Source organism: Epinephelus fuscoguttatus, linkage group LG8 (assembly GCF_011397635.1).
Source record: "Epinephelus fuscoguttatus linkage group LG8, E.fuscoguttatus.final_Chr_v1".
Classification (NCBI taxonomy): domain Eukaryota; kingdom Metazoa; phylum Chordata; class Actinopteri; order Perciformes; family Serranidae; genus Epinephelus; species Epinephelus fuscoguttatus.
Window position 1 is genome coordinate 19,891,767 of NC_064759.1, and position 23,734 is coordinate 19,915,500.

The window sequence follows — 23,734 nt, forward strand, 5'->3', positions numbered from 1 at the left end:
CATCATTGGTGAAACTACTGGTGAGCAGATTTAAACTGCAAAGAACGATAAAAGCAGTTTCCATTCAGACTCTGCTGGAGATACTATGAATTTCCCCTGATAATTCTGCATACTGCGGCAAAAAAGGAAACTAGCTGGACTCTGTAGGAACATATCTCTCTTGACCTAATTTTCACGATCCCAGAGAGGGACCACCTCCTTTTCCTCTTTGTCATTCTCCCTGTTTGCTTTGACCTCTAAATACTGACTGAGGAGGGAGTCACAAGTCCACTGGATACCCAGGCGGCTCATTTTTGCTTGTTGGAAACCAAACACACGCTGATGAATTGCCACATAATCAGGAAGTGCATATGTGAGTGGTACACTAGTGGAGGTTGGTGACCTAAGGGTCATTTATCCCCCTCGCCGTACCGCCAGGAGAAGGTCCCTGCTCTGAAATGCAGCAGGCAGGCCGTGTGGCTGGAATGAGCTCACTTCAAAGGTGTCCATAAATCATGCTGCCATGCATCCCAGGACTGCCTCCACCCTCCACTCTCCACGTCCCCAAGTCGCTCACCCACCTACCCTTTTGTCTTTTTCTCTGCTGTCTGTCCAGTCCAGGTTCACCTAGACCTTGCGCCTTTGTGTGTTACTAGTTCCCACTTGTCATTTGTGTTTTAAGCTTTTGCATCCACTCACACCGCCAGGATAGTTTAATTTGTTTGTGCGGTAACCTGGCAGTGAGCAGGTCATGGAGAAATCAATCACAGCAGAGGAACAGTAGAGCGGTGGAGTGGTAGTGGTAGATGTAAACATGTAGTCACCTAAAACCGATTAGCATTTTTATCAAAAAGCAATACCCCCTTTGGTACAAAATGGATCTCAGTGGATTTATCTGAGGTTCATTTAAGTCTCGAGAAGAGCTGCAAGTTCAGAAATCCTATAGCTAGTTTCTCGACTTTGCCAGAAGAGAGCTGCAATCCGTCAGGTCCTTATCTTCCAGTGTCACACACTTGGATCTCTTTATCATGCAGCCATGCAAAACACCATTCATCTTCCCCACCTAATTCATTATCAGTGATAAAATGCAAAGTCGCAGCTGCAGTTGTTAAATGGAGAGACGACGTGAAAACAGGTGCTTTGGTAAACACTGATAGCGTGGTTGAATTATGTTGCTTCCCAAGCAGACCTGTCTATCTCTTTCAATCTATTAACCACACCTCTCGCCCGACTCTTGTCCGACCTCATTCTGCTTTTATCCTGCTTTTCTTCTCTAGTATTCTTGGCTTCGAGGGATGCGGGAACAGCGCTGAACACAAAACAGACACAAACAAAGTGAGAAGCTAGTTGAAGGCACCAGGCTCTCGCAATGTCCCTAAGGCCTCTTCATCCATCAAATGAAGTGTAAATGTATGTCGCACACTGTGTAAAGTATCAGGATATATAGCCATGCCTTGATTATTAGACGAGCAGAATCTGGTGGCACTGGCAGATGAAGGTTAAAAGCTACATGGCACTGACTTACTCACAGTCCCGTGCAGAGCCACGGTAATACTCCCCTGACAGATCACCACAAGGATGACGTAGTGTAACCAATGACCGTCATCATGCATTACTGCTCACACTATGGGACACTTTTTCTTCAGCAATCACTAAACCTTAAACAGTTTCCACTCACCAGTGTTGAGAAAGCGTGCGATGGGATGAGGGATAGGGGTTTTTAAGGGGGGTTGAATACTTCCACGGTGAAGTCATGGTGCTTGTGTCATTGGCCCTCTGCTGTGCTTTGCTCACCGTCTGGCCCCCATTTTACCCATTGATCTAATTTCCATTGCCAACATTGGATGTGGTTCTGTTTGAAGCTGAATGTTTGGGCCCATTAAAGCACTGATAGAATTGCAAACGTATGGTGGACCTTAGGAAAAGTAAAGAAGAAAACAACTTAGTGATGTTTGCCAGACTCTTGAGAAGAGTGGAGTAAACAGAATGTACAGTTTTGAGCAGCGTTTAGTGAGGTGGAAAAACCCACGGCATTATGTACACCTGGTGTTCACAAGCTTCTTTCATCCTCGCTTTCAGCTGGATTTAATTACTGTTTGGCATTAAAATATAACAAAATATAAAAGAGCTCTTCCTCATGAGATGACAAATATCATCATATATCATCTTTAAAATTGAGAATTCATCTGGTCAATCTGAAAATCATTTTTGATTATATCTTAATGGCTGAGCAGCCTGCTGCCTGTCTGAACTGCCTGCACATCTTTCTGGGTCACCATGTAACAGCTTATGTGTATTCATATAGCACCTACGTGTCGATGGGCGGCAGAGATGTGCTACATTTGCTCTTTGCTGCTGCTAATGCGGTCAAGCACCATCTCTGTAGGTGGTTTGGCTGAATGCCCGAGACTTATACACTACATGAGGCTGCCACTTGTAATGGGGGTATGTATCTGTCACATAATTTCCCATCACATCACATCACAGAGATGGCTTCACTTCCAGGCGTAACTGCAAAGAACTGGGAACTCTTAATGCTCGGATTAGACAAAAAACACCACACCATCGTTAACTTCACAACGTGAAATCTACACCTGACTGAAGACTTTATGAAGTGCAGAGTATCTGTTGTTTCTTTAGTGATGCTCCAGAAGATATAGAGGTTTCAAATGGCGAGATGAAAGACTTTTCCATAGGCACAAAAATATACTTCTTTAAAGACCCAAGATACCATTGACGACAACGAGGTCCAGACATCTGTAATTTTCGCCCATCGAAGGAAATTAAATTGCTACAAAAGTCACTGTTCTTCTACTTCACTGTACCATCTGTATATGTAATGCTGTACCACATGGACTGCAGCGAGTGCACTTGGCTGCACCCATCTATGCTTTTCCAGCTGCAGACGCGAGACAGGAGACTATGGTTTGGAGTTTTTTTCATATGTAATAAAGTATAGTTATGATTATGCATATGTGCTTTTGTAATCTCTGTGGACTGCGGTGACAGCTGCACCAGAGAATGGCAGCATCAAAGGAGCAAATTTCATAAATGAAGCTAAAACACTATATATTTAAAAAAAAAATCTTTATTCTATGGTTTCTGAATTTTTGCTGAGTTACAGCTTTAGTTGAATATATACCGGTACTACGCAGGATTGTTGGTTATTGTCTGTGAACACGCTCACAAGTTAAAGTGAGAGTAAAAACCAACCCCAGAGTCACTTGTTTGCCATTGCGCCTTGCTATATTTGTATTTTTTCAGCCTTGTGACTCTTGGATGCCTGCTGCTTACTGTCTGGCACCTGGTTGCCACTTTTATATAAAGCCCCGACCCCACCTGAGCACAGTGGGGGTAGATGCCCTTAAACGTCCTGCACACAGAAAATAAAAGAAAATAAGAAAATACAAGCAGATGGCAGAGTCTCTGCAGAAAAATACACTCTCACACACTTCTAGAGGGTCATAAGTGACGATTGTGAGGGATTATGTCCTTCTGAGTCTATACTTTTGGGGGTTTTTTTGGAAAATCCTGCACATTATATATTAAATTCCATAGAATACAGGTTTATATGTGTATTTTAGGGAATACATAGTTGATACAGATTGGAAAAATGCAGAGGATGGAATTTGAAATGCAAGAATTTTCTCAAGGATGACCTCCTTGCTCAGAACTGCATGTGCGGACCATTGGAGCTTGGTGGGAAAAAAAAAAGGTCTGGCAACAGCTCCAATGCCTTTTTCTATCTAGCGGGTCTTTCAACACCAGATGATTATGCTAAATAACAGTCAAAACAACAACAACAGTATTCTCTGGTACTGGAGGTCTGTGAATCATTTGGTAATTGTGTTGAATGTAAATGCTCTGATCTCCCTCTGGACTGAGTTATGTCCGATTACTACAAACATCCTGAGCTCAATATGATCTGTTGGTTGTAAATACGATGTCAAACAAAGCAGTACTTCACTGTAATGTTCTCTCTGTGCCACTCTGAAGAACGTTGCCCACGTAAGGTGAGTGAGCGCTGACGCCGGATGCTTTGGGGGAGTCACAACATGTTCTTTCTCTTGTGTACATTTGTTGTGATAAGGGTAAATAGTCTCCGCACACTAATAGAAACTTTTCCAAGACAGAGAGGTGCTACAGAGTAAACTATACACAGTAGGGGCTTGCATTTGTCTTCGATTACGCCTTTCTGTGACAGCCCGTTGACAGATGCGCCCACAGGCAATAATAGTGTACTCGGGCCACTCCTCTCTCCATCTCATCCTTTCATTCTCCCTCTAAACTTCACCTGAAGAAGCCAAGAAATCCCTCCTTAGCTCTCTGTTACTCGTCTCTGTCATAAATCACCGTCATCTTCTCATCGAGGAGCTGACGTCCTTTTATAGCCACACCAAGGACACTTTCTGCCATTTATGGCTCCTCCGAGGCACCGTCCGAGGGCCGGTTAGTATCCCATGAAGGTGAGGGAACGCAGGGCAGCAAGGGAGGCCAAGAAACATCCTGCCTGCTTCCTACTCATATTCACTCCAACTTTGACAGCTTAACAAATGAGTGCCAAAGTGTGCCCGAGCGGTGCCAAGTGCACTCTTCTCTGTGTATTTTGAAAAAGGTAACTGTCATATACAATTCAATTTACAGACTAGTGACTGACATAAATCCACACCACAGTGTACGCAGCACGTCTGGCTTGTCTAAGCCTGTCTCCTCTGTAGAGACTATTGTCTCTCCAACAGAGCCATAGAGACGAAAATGAGAGGGTGAGACAATGTGTGTGTGTGCGTGTGTGTGTGCATGTCCCTCTGCCTGTAAATACTAGTGAGCACAAGACATAGTGGGAAAGAACGACAGTGAGAGAGGGATGGTGTAAGACATTTTGGATAGGGAGTCACATTCTTGATCGCTCACTAGTTTCATCATGCAGAGCAGGCATTTTAACAGTGTTTACTTTCAGCGAGGGGAATGCTCTCGCTCACAGCTGCACTCCAAATAAACAGTCTTGTATTTATCAGAGACAAGATAATACACATCTAATCAGAACAAGTAACTGCTTTTCAGCAGGCCAACAAGTCTGGTCCTTCTGGTTTATCCCTGGAAGGCAGTTGTGCAACACAGAGAACATTAGTGCACATTTGAATAAAAATGTGCACATGCTAAACACCAACACTTTGCCAAACACCCACACTCTCATGACTGCACTTCCTCTGCCATGATGTCACAGTCTGGGCTCATTCTTTGCAGATGTGGGAGCCTACCCTATTAAGTGTCTGGGAAGCAATCAACACTAATGCAGTTGGCATTGTGGCAAACTGAAGTTACTAACCATATAAAGACACAACTACCACAGCAGCAGGGGGTGAACGTGGGGATACAGCGGTGGCACAGTGGAACAAACAAAGCACGTATGCAGTGCCAGGGCTTAATTACCTCTCTGAGACATCTGTTATGAGAACAGAGTCCTGCTAACATGTTGTTGTGAAGAAACACTCTGTTAACAGCCCAGTCTCTCAGCGATTTACAGTGTTTTGAAAGGTGACATTTTGAGCCTCAGGCATTGTTGCCTTGTTTAAGGCCTGCTGTGTATCACTGCGTGGTTAAGGACTGTATGCCACATGGTCTCAAATTATTGCCCAATTAAGCCAGTGTACAAGAACATCCAATGGGAAGGATGACGACATTGCTGCTCCCATAGAAATAAAACCACTCTGACAGCTCCATGTAGGCGGATGGTTGCTGTTAAATTATTGCAGACTTACTCATACTATAGCTGATCTGTATTACACATTCCAATTTCAATATCCCACTAGGCCTTTCACAATAACTACTGTTGCTAGATGATATACTGTCACAGTAATAATTGCAATACATGATATCACTGTCATTTTGAGACAATTTTATGCGACTGATATAATAATATAATAGCATAGCAATGCAAGAACACCCTTTCAAAGAGTGCTAAACACCTATTAACACCTATAAATATATAAAAAAGTATATACTGTATGATATTCGTGTACCTTTAGAGGGGGAGCCCAAATTTACCCCAATTTGGCCAACAAAAACAAGTGATGCCTTTTGTGACTTACAGAAAAGCTTAACAAAGCTCTGGGAACAATGCAGGTACCGCATGGATGGACGGCCTGGGAGCTGGGTGGCTTGCTGGTGGATTTATGGAGTGGAAGATGAAGTTGTTGGATTGTAAAATTAAAGGCAATAAACGTTTTGGATTGTTGCCAGGGGTTGGCGAGCTAGCGACTATCAGAACTGTTCCTCTTCCACTCCAAAAGTGCAGCTGCAGGCTACCAGTAAGCTACGCTGTGTCGTCTTTGGAGTTTCATTCATTCATTTATCTTCCATAACCGCTTATCCTGGTACAGAGTTACTGTGGGACTGGAGCCTATCACAGCTGATATTGGGTGAGAGGCAGGGTACACCCTGGACAGGTCGCCAGACTATCACAGGGCTGACACATAGAGACAGACAACCATTCACGAACAATTTAGAGTCACCAATTAACCTGCATGTATTTGGACTGTGGGAGGAAGCTGGAGAACCTGGAGAAAACCCACGCTGACATGAGGGGGAACATGAAAACTGTACACGGAAGGGCCCCAGCCTCTTGCTGAGAGGCAATACCACTGCACCGCCATGCTGCTGTCTCTTAGAAATCCTGTAAGTAAGCGGGGTGGAGAAAAAAAAGGAGACTTGCTGTTGGCTAAAATGTTAGTGACATTCTTATGTAAAACAAACACACATCTAAACTCAACGGGCAATATCAAGGTCAACAAAATGATTGAGGTCATGTCCATATATCTTATGTTAATTTGGTAACATAATTATCGTAACAGGCCTAGATACCACGATGGGTAGGAGTGTTAGTCGGCGTCAAAGATTAGGTACAGAGTCTAAATTAGTAAATCATGCAAACATCAATTTAAGAGTGATCCACTTCTGACAGAAGCCATGATAATTGTAGGTCAGTGGACCAGTGATTCCCTCAACACCAATATTATCCAGAGGAGGATCACTCTCTTATCCAAGATATAAAGATGTGGTGTTACAAGATGAAGTGTAAGCCTTGGCTCTTCACTTTGTCATCTGTCTCTGCGGAGATCTATCACGGTGAAATAACATCTTATTACCTCACGTACTGGAGAAACTCTCCTCGCCCCAACATTCTTCTTCTCAAGTGCCTCCATTAACCATAGGTTATCCTATGATTTAGCCATTAGCCACAGCCCTACATAACCATTAGTTATATGAATTCATAATACCCATCACATTACCAGTTGTATAAAACCACTGCAATTTGTCTGTAGACATCAAATGTGTGCTTCCCCTCTCAGTCCTCCCTTCTCTCTGCTGCTTTATAGGACTTGCTTAGTTGGTTTTGGATGCCAGTTTGCTGACCAAATGTATCTAGCTGTCGTGCTTATTTATGGACCTTTGTGACGTTGATTCACTGTGTAGAAAGGTACTGTGTTACCAGGATAACAGCTTTTATTGGTGCCAATTCATTGGGCAACAGTAACATTGAGCAATTCAAGACAGATCTGCACCCTTTTTTGGCAATGAATCTGTCAGCCCACAGCAGAGGCGAAGACGGAAATAAGGTTTGTCCCAGGAACAAACTGAGGCAGGTTAGGTACATGATGGAGGAGTTGGTAACCCTCACACTTTTTGCATCATAGCATTCCTTTCATCAAGTCCTGGGAATTAGTACATGCCATACACTTCTGTTGGAGCATGACCCTACCCTCCTCCCTTAAGGCGAGGGTGCTGGAGAAAACAGTCATGCCTGACTCACACCTCTCCTCAGCACAAGTTCATAACATGACTGAATGTGATGATGCAGCAGTGAATCGACAAGATTCCTGCACCCAAACAACATCTGTTTCATGTGAGACTGCAAAGGAAACGCTGATAAGGTAAACGGGAGTTACATTAATCCAATGTGTAATAAATTTAACAGACAGATGAGGCGAAATGAAGTGAAAGGTGGAGCGAGCCAACGTAAAGCCCACTCTTTAATAACATATAATTAGTTTGTATTAAACTTGTAAGCGTGTAGTTGTGAGGTATCTGCAATTCTGTGCTTACAATTTGGTATTTCCTTTGAAAACAGCACTTCCTTTGAGAGTAGCAGGTAAGTGCTGGGTATAGACCTGTAATTGTATCTCTAAAGGAATGTAATTACCCCATTAGCACAGAGTCAGTTACCTTTTACACTCCATGGCTGCGTATATAAAGTTTATGTTCTCTTTACATAAAATCTCACATGGTGTGAATGCTGTGACAGAGAGATTGTAGAGAGTGAGAAAGAAGAGAGGGAAGTAGAGAGGGAAGGCAAGATGACTGGATTGTGACGGGGGCACATTACCTCCCACGGGGGCCCTGGCTCAAAGGATCAAGTTTCAGACGTTTACCAACAAAGCATCCATGGAGGAAGTCTTGTGCCCCTCACAATAACACCACAGCACCTGGCCATCCCCACACAGGAAACCTGAGGTCACTTCCTCCCTTTCAGGGAATTCAGACACACTCCTGCTGCCAGCCACGCGCCCCCACAGCCTATTGAAGAGGGCCCTGACTACCAGGGGGAAAGACACAGAGACACAGCTGACTCAAAAGAACATCTGAATTATGAGGAAAATATACATCTGAAACTTTGGTTTTTCCCACATTCTCACCGATACAGTTCACAGAAATGTGAGCCAGAGATGTGTGCCTGACAGGTTCTGTTAGCACCAAAGTAGAAAGATTTCTAATTTCCCTTTATTTGGTTTCACATGTAGCACAGATGTGATGTTTTTTAATCAGTCTGATTAGCTAAAAGCCGGGTTGGGCTACATTTTTAATTCTGGTTGGAACCACATAAAATAAGAGGTTGAGAACAAGGTATGCACCCTAATAACTGTGCTGGAATTCACAGATTGTCTAAACTTGAGCACAAATTAGAATGTCAAGACATCAGAACAAACAGTTAATGATTAGAGAGACAAACATGCCTTGACCAGATGAGTGTGAAACAAGCAGAAGAAGCGTGAGAGTCTGAAGTAAAAATCGTCCAGCAGTTTGGAACCCAGCATGAAAACCTGATGATTAAAACGTAGCCCGACACCAAATGTGACACAAAGTCATTAAAACAATACAAACTGTGTCCAGAGTGTCCTCTGAAACACCATGGAGAGACAAACAGCTGCAGAACGTCAAGAGAGAACTGCCTCAACACAAATCTAAATTCTGCTCCCTAACCACCTGCAACCACTTGACCGCCCATTCTCCATCATTATCGTTGGCCTGGTTTCAAACGATGCCAACCCATAAAACCAGCCACAACCAGTCCGAGTCATTTAGCTGCAGTCCCACTGCAGTTTAGAGCTGGCCGGCGTCCAACCACCACGCAGGGCTAACCTTTGGAAAACACTGAGACCTCCGAAGAATGTGACCATGGTCAATGAAATGGAGAGGGAGAGAGGAAGAGGAAGAAAGCAAACAAATACATTATACAGCCCGTGGGCTCTGTCAAGGCAAGCTTCCCAGATGCTAAATGGGACAGAATGACTGGCTTTTGGCTGCTTGGGGATTATTTCTGCTTCTTACTGTGACAAACAGTTTGTGTAAAAATAACCTGTCAGTGGTGAAAGCACAGTGTGATGCCTGAGAGACCGAATTCCTCCAAGGTGTAATTTCTGTAGTGACAGACAGAAGAGAGATCTGCATTATTCAAGCCATAATTTTAGTAATGGCTGAAAAATGTCTCATTATTATTATTATTGGTTTTTTTTTTTCAGTCTCACTGCTCTCGTTAACATCATTTCCCGCAGCAGGATGGAACTGGTTTCAGTAAAAGAACTACATTTAGAAACTGAAGGGCCCGTACACATGGCACGGTTTTTTGCACTCTAAAATCTTTTGCTTTTGGTGTAGTGAGAGCTACACTGTCACGGCATGCAAGCGTTCCCAAGCACCTGTTTTTCAGGGCACAACGTTCCAGAAATGCACACTGCGTGTCATGTGACACAGAACAACCAATCACAGCTGGTAGATATCTTCCCTTTCTTCTGTAAATATCAGTCTATGATACACGTGGACAGGAAGTAGATTATTTAAGTACAGGGCTACCCAGAGCTTTACATCTGTACCACAGACATTTTGGGCCTTCCTATACTCAAAAAACAATGCTATGGTTACTTAGCAACTTCAGACACAGCCTGCGTCCATGCTCTTGAAAGCTGGCGCCCAACTTCGTGTTTGGAGGCAGTTAAAGATGTGGCATGTGTGCTAGCCTTTTGAGCCAGATATTCCTGTCAGGAGATGGTAGAGACCAAAACAAAGCTTAAAGGATTTGGACGTCCATTTTGTCAGGTGGCTAGAACTCCAAATGAGTGATAATATGATTAAATTCTAGCATTAAGAGGTTTCTTGAGTATCCCAGACCTTGAATGTTAACATATTGTAAGCACAAGTGGCATATGGTTATCATGCATGCTTAAGATTGGACTTTGAACCCTAATGAAATCTTAAAAAGTGAAATAATTCCTGTATCTAACAAGTGTGAGTGCCAAGTCAGGTATCATCACATCAAATGTTCTTCCAACTGGAACCAAGATCAAATATGAGTCTTCTACTGAACTGTAGACAAAGCTGATAAGCAACACCTTCATCTTGATTCTCCCTCAGTAGCACTGAAGAATAGGTGATGCATTCCCTCGTAAACGTGTAAGATCTTGATCAAATTCTCTCGTCTGGCAAGCCCCGACACTTTCCTTTCCCACCGCCGTGCCCACTGCGCCCATATGACGCAACAGGTGGAGCACCAAACAATCGTCACAGGGATGACACTACTACTATCCGCTGTGATGTGATGATGTACGCCCAAAACAAAACTAGAAGCTGGAGCACAGACACACCCTTCCCAGATGCACACTGCCATATCCCACTTCCTGCTGCTGGAAAAAAAAAGACAAGTTTAGCCTGAGGGACTTTGCTCTCTGAGGCCTTCACACACACATGCAGATACACACACACACACCGCTCAGCTGGGAGCTTCCGTGACACAACAGTTGCTCTTAATCCTTCCTCCACACAGTTCATTGGGTCACACAGTCCGATACAGTCTCTTCTCCCACTGACTGGATGTAGTTTATTTCTCTTTTTGCCTTATCTGTGTGTGTGTGCGTTATATTACACACAGACATGAGTGCACGTGTGGGACTGTGATTAGAGTGGCAGGGAAAAAAGAGACGAAGGCATAAACAAGGAATGCAGAAAAACACACTGGCAGACAGAAAATGTCCAGACCTCCTCACTTGTCACAGGAAGTGGTTCCTCGTTTGTCAGGGTTTTACTTTGCAGGCTTCTCCCCGGGCAGCGTGTTTGACTAAGGTGTGAAGTATTAAGGCTTGTCATGATGTCAAGCCCACGCCTGCTTTAATCTCTGCACTCACTGATTTTTACTTAACAGCAAAAACTCTCAGCGTGAAAAGTAAAGAGAAAATATGACCTTAAGGTTTTACATTAAATGTTAATAGATGATAATTACTGTGCAACTACCACTACTAATGATAATGAGAAAAAGACTTTAAATTATTTTATGAAAGAGAGAAAGTTATTTACATTAATTATAAATTTAAATAGTTATAGTTTTGTTATCACAGCGTTTGAAGTCTACAAACTTCAGTGATGCTTTGTGTCATTAATTTTCATTGAAAAGCCTCAGCCAGTCATCATGATGCTTTCAATGACACTTGGGATAAACTAATTCCCATCAAATAAAACACTTTTAGAAGTAATTTCCGAAAATGCCAAACGTGAAATAAATAGTTTCGTGAAGCCAGGTCAGAGAAACGTCAAAAGTAGTGTAACAAGGTATGAATAAAAAGTGAAGTCCTACCAGGAGTAGTGTCTGAAGTCTGGAGGCACCTTCTGCTCCCTGACAGTGGTAACCCGCCTCCCTCACGGTCTCCAAAGTCTCGCTCAGATCTGGACTGGGATCAGTTTGCAGGTCGCTAAACTCCGGCGGCTCAGCAGCGTCGCTCGTCAGCTGTAAAACTTTTTGTGTGTCTTCTGACAGTAGTCAAATCTCTGTGGCGAAGAGTGATGCAGCTTGCCGGCTACATTTGTTCTACTACTGAGGAAGTTGCTGGTGAGTCACAAGATCCCGCCCCCCTAAAAACCATTCCTCCCTCCCCTCCTTCCCTCCTCCTCTCCTCCTCTCCTGCGACTTCAAACGAGCCCAGAGAGGAGTCCAGGCAGCGGAGGGTGTGATGGGAGCTCCCGGAAAGGCCCTCCGTCACTGTGCTGCCGTTTATTTTCTGTCTGCTCTAATAAAATTAGGTTTAATTGGTGAGTATTGGCTGGAACAGGCCAAAACTAGTTTTTGTAAGGTTTCTGAATAAGGCAGTGTTGACCACTTGGTTCTTTTAAGCTTTATTTCAATTAATTGTGTTAATCATCAGCCAATCAGTAAGTCAATCACCTACAACAACAAATTTGACATTTTTAATTATATAAACACCAGAATTTGTTAAATTGCAAGAATATCCAAACAAAGCAATTTCAAAAATAAAATGTCCTCTTTTTATGTCATCCTAATGTTTTGTTTGTTTGTTTGTTTGTTTGTTTTAACAGTTGTTATGTCCTGTAGTTTAACCTGTCAGTCAGTGATGATGGGTGATTGGTCCATGAAGTCATACATGGGCTGGCACCCCAGTATATTGCTGAACTTCTCTGCCACTACTCCAACTCTTGACCTCTTAGACCCTCCGAACAACATCTTTTAACTGTCCCACGATTGAGGCTGATGGGTAAGTAAATTGTCAAAAAAAAACAACCTTAAGGGATTGGATTTAAAATTAGAAATAGGTTGTGTAGGTGTAGGGTAGATTTGGGGTCAGGGGTTAGGTAAAGTAAGATCAGAAATCAGATTAAATTGAGGGTCAGCACCAGTTAAGGTCAAGTGTGTTGGCTTTAGGGAGATATAATGGCAAAAATGTTAGATAATACTCATAATAATGTTACCACTAGTTCATAATCACCTGAAAATCGTGTTTTTGTTAGCTTAGAATGAACCGCTTTATATCAACATTTTCAAGTCGGTCATCGTCACCTACACTCTTGGCACTTGGGAGAAGTTTCAGTTCTGCAACATCATCGCTAGAGGCCACTATGGCGGGATTTATATTTTGCCTCAAATTGACGCCGTACCTACAGCAAATGCTCTCCATCAACATAGAGCATAGACTGTAACCTTCGCCATGGCCTGATGTGCACCTCCCCAAAGATGTGACTACATGTTGCGGCGATGCAGACCTCCTGTCTATTTCTGTAAGCTGAAACCATTTCCCTCAGTGGAAACAAAGCTTTTATTTGCTTTTATTTCACAGAATAAGAAACAATGAATTGTGAAGACAATAAAGCCTCCGCAAAATAGCATTTTGAGTCTTCTGTGTGATTTATCCTGGCTTTATAGGAATAAAGGAAATCTGCAAGCGTCACTAGGCTAATTTATAAAAAATGTCAGGCTTTTGCTAATAACATTAGCATTTGTTTGGAAAACGTGTTTATTATAAGACAGTTGTTTTGTCAGTGAGCCTCATGACATGATGCTACCTTAGCTAAACGTGCTGTTGTTGAGGAAAAGTCTGACAGCCGCTAGGCTAATTTATACAATGTAAAATGCCATAGGCTTGTGCTTAAAACATTAGCATGTTGTATTTGTTTTTAAAATGTGTCCAGCAAAAGACAAGTGCTTTGTCTGTGAATGAGTTATTGTGAAGCTGATTTGTGTACTTGTGTTTGAAATTGTCTCTATTAAGCCATGTTTAATGTGTGTTTTGAATCAACTAAACTTTACAGCACTTCACAGAAACCCCACCGCCAACTAGTGTTTTGGAGGTGTAACTGCAGAGTGACACAAACACACCACCGCACAAGTATAAATGCTCACAGCCGCGTAGACCAAGTGTGTAAGCTATGGCGTAGGACCTGCATAGAGCTGACGCATGAGAATAAATCCCGCTTAAATCCTACAAACTCGACCTTTCATTTCAGGGTTAAATAATTTGTGGAGAATAGGTCAGTTTTTCTTTTGCAAGTTGTTGTCACTCCCTATTTTTAAAATTAGTTTTATTTACAGTGACTTCTGTCTTCTAATAGAGAGTTTGTTCTTTATTCTGAATGCTATTTTAGGCAAGATACTTATTCTAGGGGAAATCATTAAATATTTGTAAATATTCAAGCATTAAATTGGTGAAATTGGTATAAAATGAAACTCCCATATCACTTGTATCTCTCTTTATTCTGTGTGTACACTGCTTTTTAGTGACCTTTATTGACTCGTCTTTGTTCGCCCTTACATTACCAAACAGGGTTAAAGACCAACCCAGCTGTTTCACTACCCTATTTTACAGTGTTGGTCCTTTCTCCAGTCTTGATGTATCATTTTTGTCATGACTCAGCAGGTGGGAATGACGTTTATCCTCATTGCAGCCGGCTGCCGTTTGGTCATACACGGAGGGAGTCTCAGATCTTATCATTGAGTCATTACTGTTAATCAGTATGTGCCAACAGTGTTGTTGGCAGAAGCACCACCCTGTATGACGGATGGTATTGTTCTCCTGCTTTTACATCAGAATTTTTGGTTCAGTCCTACATTGAACCTACTTGAATCTCTGTTTATTAAAGATCAGTTAAAGCTGAAGCAATATTTTTATATTAACAATGACTGGGTGTTATGATAAAGGGGTAGCTCATGGTGACAAACCCACAGAGAATTATCACCCAACTCTGTAGTTCCCCTTATCTTTACAGGGCACTTCATTGTCTTATAAGTCATTGTTTTGGTTTCCTGACTTTACAGCTTTTTTCCAGTCTTATTGCTTTTGTCAACCTCATTTCCAGCAGCATCTGCGAAAAGCTCTGATAAATCCACTGTTCACTATTTGCCGAACACCAAACACAGAACAGTTAACAACCAGCTGGTAAACATATGGAGCATTTAGAAGCTTAAGGGCCATAAATAAAAAGTGACTATTGAACTGCCATTTTTAAAAATAACTACTATTTACAACTGAACAGAAAGTGAAACTTATCTATACATTCTTCAAAGCTAGACTCCTTTGTTTTGTTGTTGTTTTTTAGCAAATATGCAATTTGTTTAGGAAGCACTGAGCATACAAGGAGTAAATGAGACTTGGATTATACTGCACGAGTTGTGTTAGAGATTGTTAATGGATGTTTTGGTATAGTTTTGCTGTTGTTAAACACACTCCCCAGTCAATCAATATGTATGTCATCTTCCATGGAGGCATGTGATAATAGCAACGTTTATTTTATGGATTCAATTAACATTAACATGATTGTTTTGTGGGTTAAGTATTCCTTTGAGTGAAGTACAAAAGTAAAAGCATCAAAACAAAGTGCCAGAAGTAAAAGTATTCATTTCTTCAGAAATTATTATTATTATTTAAAAATAATGCTTGTGTGATGACACTGTCCTGCCATTGTGTGTCAGGATGGTAGAGAGAGAACACATTTTTTTTTAGCAGAGTCAAACCAGAGAGACACAGAGAACTGTTCATCAGTGACAGGCTGCATCTATCCAAGAAATTTTGCTAAACTACAATCTAAAAAGGGAGCAGGCGAGAAACAACAGGAGGCCCTGGGGCCCTACCCCACAGGACCAAGTGAGGCAGCTGAGTTACTTCTTGGCACAAGAGTGTGCCAAATACTGCTGGGAGTATACTATGAGGCTGCAGCTTGGCAAAGAACTGGAAGACACTAAACAACAGCTGGCCCATCAGAAGAGCCTCAAAAAAATGCCCATAGACAAAGAAAAGGACACCAGCAATGAACTGGAGAGGCTGAAGAGGCTCAGCTACCCAGAGACCATGAACACCATGAGTCTTGCCACTGAGGTTCAAAACACCATCAAAACAAAGCAGAAGAAAGTGCTTCAAAAAGAATTCGAAGACCTCAAAGTGGCCCACATGATCAGCCAAGAGAAGTTCTCAGCAGAGCATCCGGCTGAAAAAGACAAAAATGAAGCTCTTTAGCAAGAAATTGAATATCTGAAAGCTTCACAGCAGATAAACCTAAGCTATGAAGCTGAGCTCAAGGCTGAAAAAGAAAAGAGCGACAGCCTTCAGAAACAGCTGGACAAAGAGATTCAGTCCTGAGCTGAAAAGGTGTCAGAGGATCTGGAGGCCATAAAGCAGCTGATGGCTGTGAAGGACACTGATTACACAGATTGATGAGCAGAAAAACACCTCTGAGAATGAGAAGTGGTTTTTCAAAGAGTTAGAGGACCTGAAAGAACAACAGGCCTCAACCAACCAGGAGCTGCTCATTAAGCTCCAGACTGAGGAGGAGGTCAGTCAGGGCCTCTGAACTGAGCTCACCAAGCTCAAAGAACAGCAAGAAACAAATGGAGACAAATAAGCTCCTTCAAGAGAAAAACAGCACCCTGCAGGACAGATGATGGAGCTCACAGCAGTGTACACAATCAACCAAGAAACTTTCCCAGCAGAGATTGAGGGTAGAACTTGAGCAGCTGAAAGTAAAGGACATAACACTTTTAAATTAGATGCACGTTAGAGGTGTTCTGGGCACGTCTCACTGGCCCCAGGGCAGACCCAGAACACGCTGGAGGGATTACATATCTCATCTGTCCTGGGAACACCATGGCAACTCTTAGCCTTCACAAGTGCATCACTACTAGGTGTGCAAAGTCATCGAGTGAGCCAGAGAGTGGACCCTTTGGTGGGCAGGTTCTGGCCCCCGGGCTGCATGTTTGACACCCCTGCTCCAACAGAAGTGAAGGATGTAATCCAGTTGGTTTGACACCTCAACCAGTAAATATTACATCAGATAATATAACTAACATTACTGCCTGTCTTTGTAGATGTATGAAGACCAGTCCATACCCATTGGTAGCTTTGTCACCTTCTACCTATGCCAATCCTCAATGCCTATGTGCAGTTTCACATAGATTGACCACGTCAGTGAGTAGAAAAACGTGGGACAGACAGAATGACTGACTGACAGAATGACACACTGACAATTTCCGTGATTATGTACAGCATACCATACCATAGTCTGCATGGGCGGAAGTACGCTGCATAGATCAGCCTCTCATTGGGTGGAACAAACTACCCGCTGAAGTCCCGCCCTACCACCTCCGGTTAGCAGTTTTCAACTGTTTTCAACACTTCCTTTACTAACTTTTGCGGTATTTGATCTTGCGGGGATGTAGCCATTTTTCTGCCTTGGTTCGTGTCCTGTAGGCGATATTTTTGTGGGCATGTTACACCAAAACCTGTTTCTCCCCAGCAATATTTTTGCAAGTGCACCATTGCTGTGGCACCGCCCAGAACGATTGTGATTGGTTGAAAGAAATACAAGCAGCTGGGGCGTTTTTTTTCTCCAATCTTAAAGTGAGAGTCGGTCCAGCCAGACCTTTCTATTCTTGAGAAAGTTCTGGTGAGCGAGACTAACCATACCATGACTTAGTCATACCAAAAATTAGGGGGAAAAAACAGCATTCGGCCACAGGGGGAGCCACAGTGATTGATCGCATTTTAGCCATTTTTAAGCATTTTTCTGTTGTTATAGCGCCACCCAGTTGCCAATTAGAGTTAAATTTCTCCAGTCACCTTGAGGCATCCTGTTCTACAAATCTACAAAGTTTAGTAAAAGTCGATATGGCGGTTAGGCCTAGATAAGAAATTAGCTCTCTAGCGCCCCCATTTTGTTTGATGGGGTCAATAATGGAGGGGTCCCCTCAGATTATGTGTGGTCATATGCCTACAAAGTTGCGTGGTGATCGGTGAAACCCTTGGGATGTTATACACCTTTATGTGATGAGCCACGCCCTCCGTAATATTCATTGCCTTATAGAAGCTCAGTTTTAGTAAGTTTTCCAACTTTTGCCAAGAGGGAACTTTAGATATTGGTCCCTAGATTATGTTCACCGAGTTTCATGCAGATCGGTCAAACTTCCTAGAAAGAGATCGCTTTTAAGTGTTTTTCAAAAAATTCAAAATTGCGGAAAATCTATATAACCGGAAGTTATGGGTTCTTGAGGCAAATTTGTTCCTCGTGAGGAGAGGCATCTCTGTGCAAAGTTTCATGTCTCTACAACATACGGGGCATGAGATATGCCCATTCAAAGTTTGCAATTTCAGTCGGTTGCTATAGCGCCCCCCTTTGGCCAATTGATGTAATATTGCTTCATTCACATCCTCCCATGACCCTCTACCACTGTGCCAAATTTCACATCAATTGACCGAGTCAGTGAGGAGAAAAACGTGGAACAGACACACAGACAGAGTTTTTGTCATTATATAGTAAGATAAAACTCAGGTTTTTTGTTCATTTGCGGGATGAGTGGTTTAATATAATGCTTACCTTGGATAGGTAGTATTTTGGTGGATGGTCTTTTGTTCTGGTGAATGTTAAACCAAGAGTTGAATCATTTTTCTTTTGTTTGAGCCATATGGTACTCTGAAAAACAAAACACAAACAAAAGTAGTTGATACATAAGTCAAGAAAATGTTACTTGTCCCCTTTTAGTCCAGGGTTTGTGACAGAGGCAGTGATACAGGAAGCACTGGAGATCCAGATAAAGTGTTAACAGAATATGCACAAATAAACACAACATGTCTGTTTCTGATAACATACATGTTTCTTTATTTTATGTCAATAATTTCCCTACTTTAAATAAACAGTGATTATTATTTTAATTATGTACAGCTTTTGTCATATATTACATACAGCAAACATTCTTCATTGAACTAATTCTTGCAAAAACATCAGACACAACTACGATAAACAAAAGTTGCAATGAAGCTTTGCATCCCATATCAAACTCAGCATAATAAATTAAAAAAAAAAAAAAATAACACTGCTGTTTTATTTGGGACTGCTGGCCTTGGAAACTGCAGAAGGATTCTCATGCATGTTTGTGTATCCTCATTTTATTTATGCTACAAGTTGGCAGAAAAAGTTAAATAATTACTAGATACAAAAACGTGATTCATGGAAAATGTGGATGTTTTCATTTTAAAAACAAATACTCTCCATTTCATGCAGTCACATTCAACTCACCTTAAGAGGAAGACAGGCCTTTCTGTGCTGGTACTGAAACACGCTGCTGAATGTTTCTCCTTCGCACTTTCAGACAGATAGCATTGCTCTACTGCTTCTCATGATGTGAAGAATTCAGAGTGGTTGCCAGCACCATGCACCTTCAGTGGTTGGTGTTTTCAACCTCAGATGATGTAACTCAAACAGAACGACACTAGACTGATATGAGATTCTGTATGCTGATACCAGGACTGTTTCAGAGGAAACACTGTGTTGTTCTTTACAAGGAAATTTAAAGAAAGATCAGTAACTCACAAATATGTGTCATATAGGAGTTAAAAAGCATCTACAAGAGGAGTTCGTCTACTGTCCTACAGAGGCGGGCCTAGACATTAATTTACATAAAACTGCTCACAACAAGGTCTGTGAATTATCTTGAGCAAGCGTCATGACACAGCTGAGTGCAATCCATCCATCCTTCCATTTTCATCCACTTATGCAGGGCAGCAGGCCAAGCAAAGCACCCCAGACATCCCTCTCCCCAGCGACACCTTCCAGCTCCTCCTGGGGGACCCCGAGGTGTTCCCAGGCCTAACAGTGGGATGTGCCCGAAACACCTCTAGCTAAGATGTTGGAGCTCCTTATTTCTAAGGCTGAGCCAAGCCAAACTCATTTTGGTGCCATCCAGTTCCATTATATTGGACAAAATGGCTATGGCTGATAACTCCAACACTCGGCATCTCACACCAAAACAATCTAATTTGATAAAAAGCACGACAGATAAGGAGAAAAATATGCATTTCTGATTTTGGGGTGAACTGTCCCTTTAAAGCAAGAGTTCAACATTTTGGTAAATATGCAATTAGCTTTGTTGTTGAGAGTTAGTTAAAAAGATTGATACAACTCTCATGTCTGTCTGATATATATGTCACTGAGGCCAACAGCCACTTAGCTTAGCTTAGCTTAGCTTAGCTTAGCATTAAGCCTGAAAGAAATGAACAAAAATAATATTGACTGTACATTTTACAATCCAGTGGTTCCCAACTAGTGCAATCCCAGGGTCAAGAGTTGAGTCTGGACATGTTGTCCAGCTAGTTTTCTGTCTCTGTCAAATCGTTGTCCGTTAGTCACTCACTCTACAGCAAGACACGGCACTTCAAAATAAAAGCTCTGTGCCAGAAGTTCATTGTACTTAAAAATAAAGTGTGTTTTTTACAAACTTGACATGTTTGCGAGTCACTTGCGGTCCATTCAGAATGGACCTGCGACCCACTAGTTGGGAACCCCTGGTATAAACCATTGTTGGATTTAACTCGTGAAGATTTAAACAGTTTCACATCTGTTTAAACTATGTAAATCACACTAAGCACATTAAAATACAACTAGTACATGTTTGGGATGTTTTTGGAAATGCAAAAGCAGCTGCAGAATGTCACACATGAAATATCTCAGTAAACACAGAAGAACTTTTTTTTACGCAACTGCAAACATGTGACTCTTGTCTCTCATGGTCTCATGGTCCTGTGACAACTGAAAGAGTGGTCTGACCCCTGTTTTCCCCACAACCCCTTAATTATAAATTCTAATTTTACACTCTGAGGCGTGGTCCTGTCAGACTGCGTGCAACAAATTAGAGGATAGATGCCTGTCAATTCATCATGGGACAAATGACCTGATGAGTCCCTTGCTGCTTCTTTCTGTGTAAGAAGGTTAAGGGTAGCTCTTTTTACCTACAACATTAAACAGCTCTCTGTTTTGGAAAAACTAGTTTAAAGGTTCACAGGGATTAAATGACAAAGTAATGAGTCTAGATTGTGAAAATATACACTGAAGAAAGCATATCGAGGGAAAAAAACAAGTGTCAAAACATTTGTATCTGTATGGAAAAGCTATACCATTGACGAAGACTACGATAACATTAAATTTAAAACATACTTTACCTTTTTGAAGCAGCACATGAACAGTGACGATGGCGTCTCAGGTGACTGTTACGCTGCTAAATAAAATTCAAACTCAATTGTAAACCTCAAACTCTTTTTACAGACGTGTGGTTTTGGAACACCTGAGTGAAATTAACTCTAATGAGCGTCAAGGCTCTGAGCAGCAGACTAATGAGGCAATGCAATTGTTAACAGTCCCATTTAAGTAATGAGTGGTTAAGTCTTATAACAGTATTTGTGTCTTTTCATCACATACATAATGGCGAGTGGAAACTGTAGCATGATGCACACAATAACACATAATAAAAGGTGTCTGTTGCTTTAGCATATGAGGATGATACAGAGCTGCCTTTTAAAGATAATCTCAAAACAAACTATCAAAAAATCATCGACTGAAGGATCCTTTTGATTATACTGGCCATAATAGCTTATTTTACAGAACACTTGAAGCATGCTTTGCCTCATCTGAAACCCATCCACTTCTCGCCACTTCACTGCTGTGATTGTCTGGAATATAAAACAGGTTATTCTACCATATACACTTCAAAACTCAAGCAGGGAAAATAAGCACAGTATTGGCGCTTAATTGTAGACCATTTTTGTTTTACAAGAGTTTGTGGTTATGGTGAGAATCCCACCCAGGAGTGCACCTACTGTATGGTTCAGGCATTGAGAAATGGAGGGGGATATTTGGAGGTAAGGTAGGAATGTTCAATAACCTGTGGTGAAAAGTTGCCGTTGTCCTTTTGTTGACAGCCGTGTAGTTTTTGTCCATCAACAACATTATCTTTGGCGTTAGGGCTGACAAATCTTCAGAAAGGTGTGATATTCGTTTCTTAGAGTATACGTGATCTTTTCAAGTGGAGTGCAGCTGTTCATTTCGGAAAAAAAACCCAACAAAAAACTGGCAATGGGAAGATGGGAATCAGACTTCCATGCCGCCGCTGTGCACTTCCTGGTAATGTGCAAAGCTATTTCCAGAAACCTCTTTTGGAAGCTCTGTAAAAGAAGCTGTCCAGAAGAAAAGAAGTGGGTCCAATGGAAAAGAAAATCCTCCAAGTTTTGTCATGACTTAAATAAAAGTTGTGCCAAAATGTATCGGGCTTTGTTTTTTGTTTTTTTGGGGTTTTTTTTTTGTTTTTTTTGTTTTTTACCATTTTTAAGCAACACAACATTAGTTCTTCATGGTTCTCTCCTGCTACTTGACTGGATGCTGTTGGAATGGTTCAAACAAAATGGATTTTGGAAGTGCTCACTTGCTTCCAATGAGTAGTGTTAATGTTAGCTGATTCAGGAAATGAAGGGAAATAAATTGATCCGTGTCACACATTTTAAATACCAATAATCTCTGGGCTTGAGGGAAGGTATCAAGTATGTTTGAGTCAAAAGGCTCAAGTCCAAGTGAAGACATGAGTTACAGCTATTAACGTTTGAGTCTAAAGTCATCAAATTTGTGACTCCAGGCTGACTCAGTTTCAAGTCATAGGACCTGAATCCACACCCTTGTTACAAATTATGTTTCAAAAGAAAAAGTACTCATTCTGCAAGTTGTTAATATTGACGCATTAATACATAAGTAGGACTTGACTGTTGTAGTTCAGGGAGGAAAGAAGAATGGACAGTTCTGATACATACATTTCTATTAGTACAGTACAGTTGTATTAGTATTTGTATCGTTGAAATCAGGCGCTTGGGCAGTGACTTGAGGCTTCAGACACTGACAAAAGAAAAGCCGTCCTTTAACATCTGCATGATATTCAGCTGGCCACCGTAACAGTTTGACAATGCTTGGCAGCATCAAGGGGAAACACAACAGAACAAGAACAAAAGTTAAGGTGGCGGAAGTCTGAACAGGGCAGGTGGGAGGTGTGGTGGATGGGTCTAACAAACACTGACCTTCACCTGGGGGAGTGGAGTTCACGTCCAGCAAGATTATTAAGCTAAACCCTGGTCTTTTTTCCTAAAACTAACCATGTGCTTTAGTTGTTGAAGGAAAAAAAAAGTCAATTCATGTTGTTGTACTGATGTAGTGCATTATTTTGAAAGAGACTGTATGTAAACGGTAAATTTCCTGTGAGAACAGAAGTGTATTTTGAAAGAAGACAATGCATGTAACAGTCAGAACTTGACACAGCGTCCCAGAACGTTAACAACCAACGCACCCAGGGTACCTCGCACATTGTATCTGGGCGCGGGAAGTCCAGCTGTCTATGTGATGAGGTTGGAGTGAGAATGTGTTGGATATTTGAAAATGCATTGTATTTTATGAGCTTATAGATTGTTTTTAAATTCTAAATCTGAAAAAGGATTGGTAACTGTAGCTGTCAAATAAAAGTAGTGAAATAAAAAAAAAGTAGAAAATTTCCCTCTGAACTGTAGCAGAGCTCAAGTATAAAGTAGCAGAAAATAGAAATGATCCAAGTCGTAGCACCTTTAAAATTAGACTTAAGTAATTGCACTTAGCTTTGTTCCCACGACCAACGACTAATTTAACAGACTGACTTTTGAATCTGTCTGCTGTTGTTTTGCTGCCTTGTGTTAATTTTAGGAGATGCAACTAAATAATCACACAGGAGGTAGGAACTTCTAGCTCATGCATTTTTTAACTGGGCTGGCCTGGCGGCTCGCTGCAGATGAGGACCAACCATGGTCAGGGGAGACATACCAAAGCCCTGAGCTCAGCCCAAGTGCAGCAGTCTTACAATATGTCAGCAGTGTTATTT

At 41.7% G+C, this 23,734-nt stretch overlaps 1 protein-coding gene across 1 annotated transcript in view; it reads right to left on the bottom strand.

Moving 5' to 3' along the window:
- Positions 1-12,128, bottom strand: part of fhl3a (four and a half LIM domains 3a) — a 34,217-nt gene extending 22,089 nt beyond the window's left edge. Inside the window, exon 1 of the mRNA XM_049584268.1 lies at positions 11,879-12,128. The gene's annotated coding sequence lies outside the window, so the exon portion shown is untranslated. The remainder of the gene's footprint in view (positions 1-11,878) is intronic.
- Positions 12,129-23,734: the final 11,606 nt, after the last annotated feature.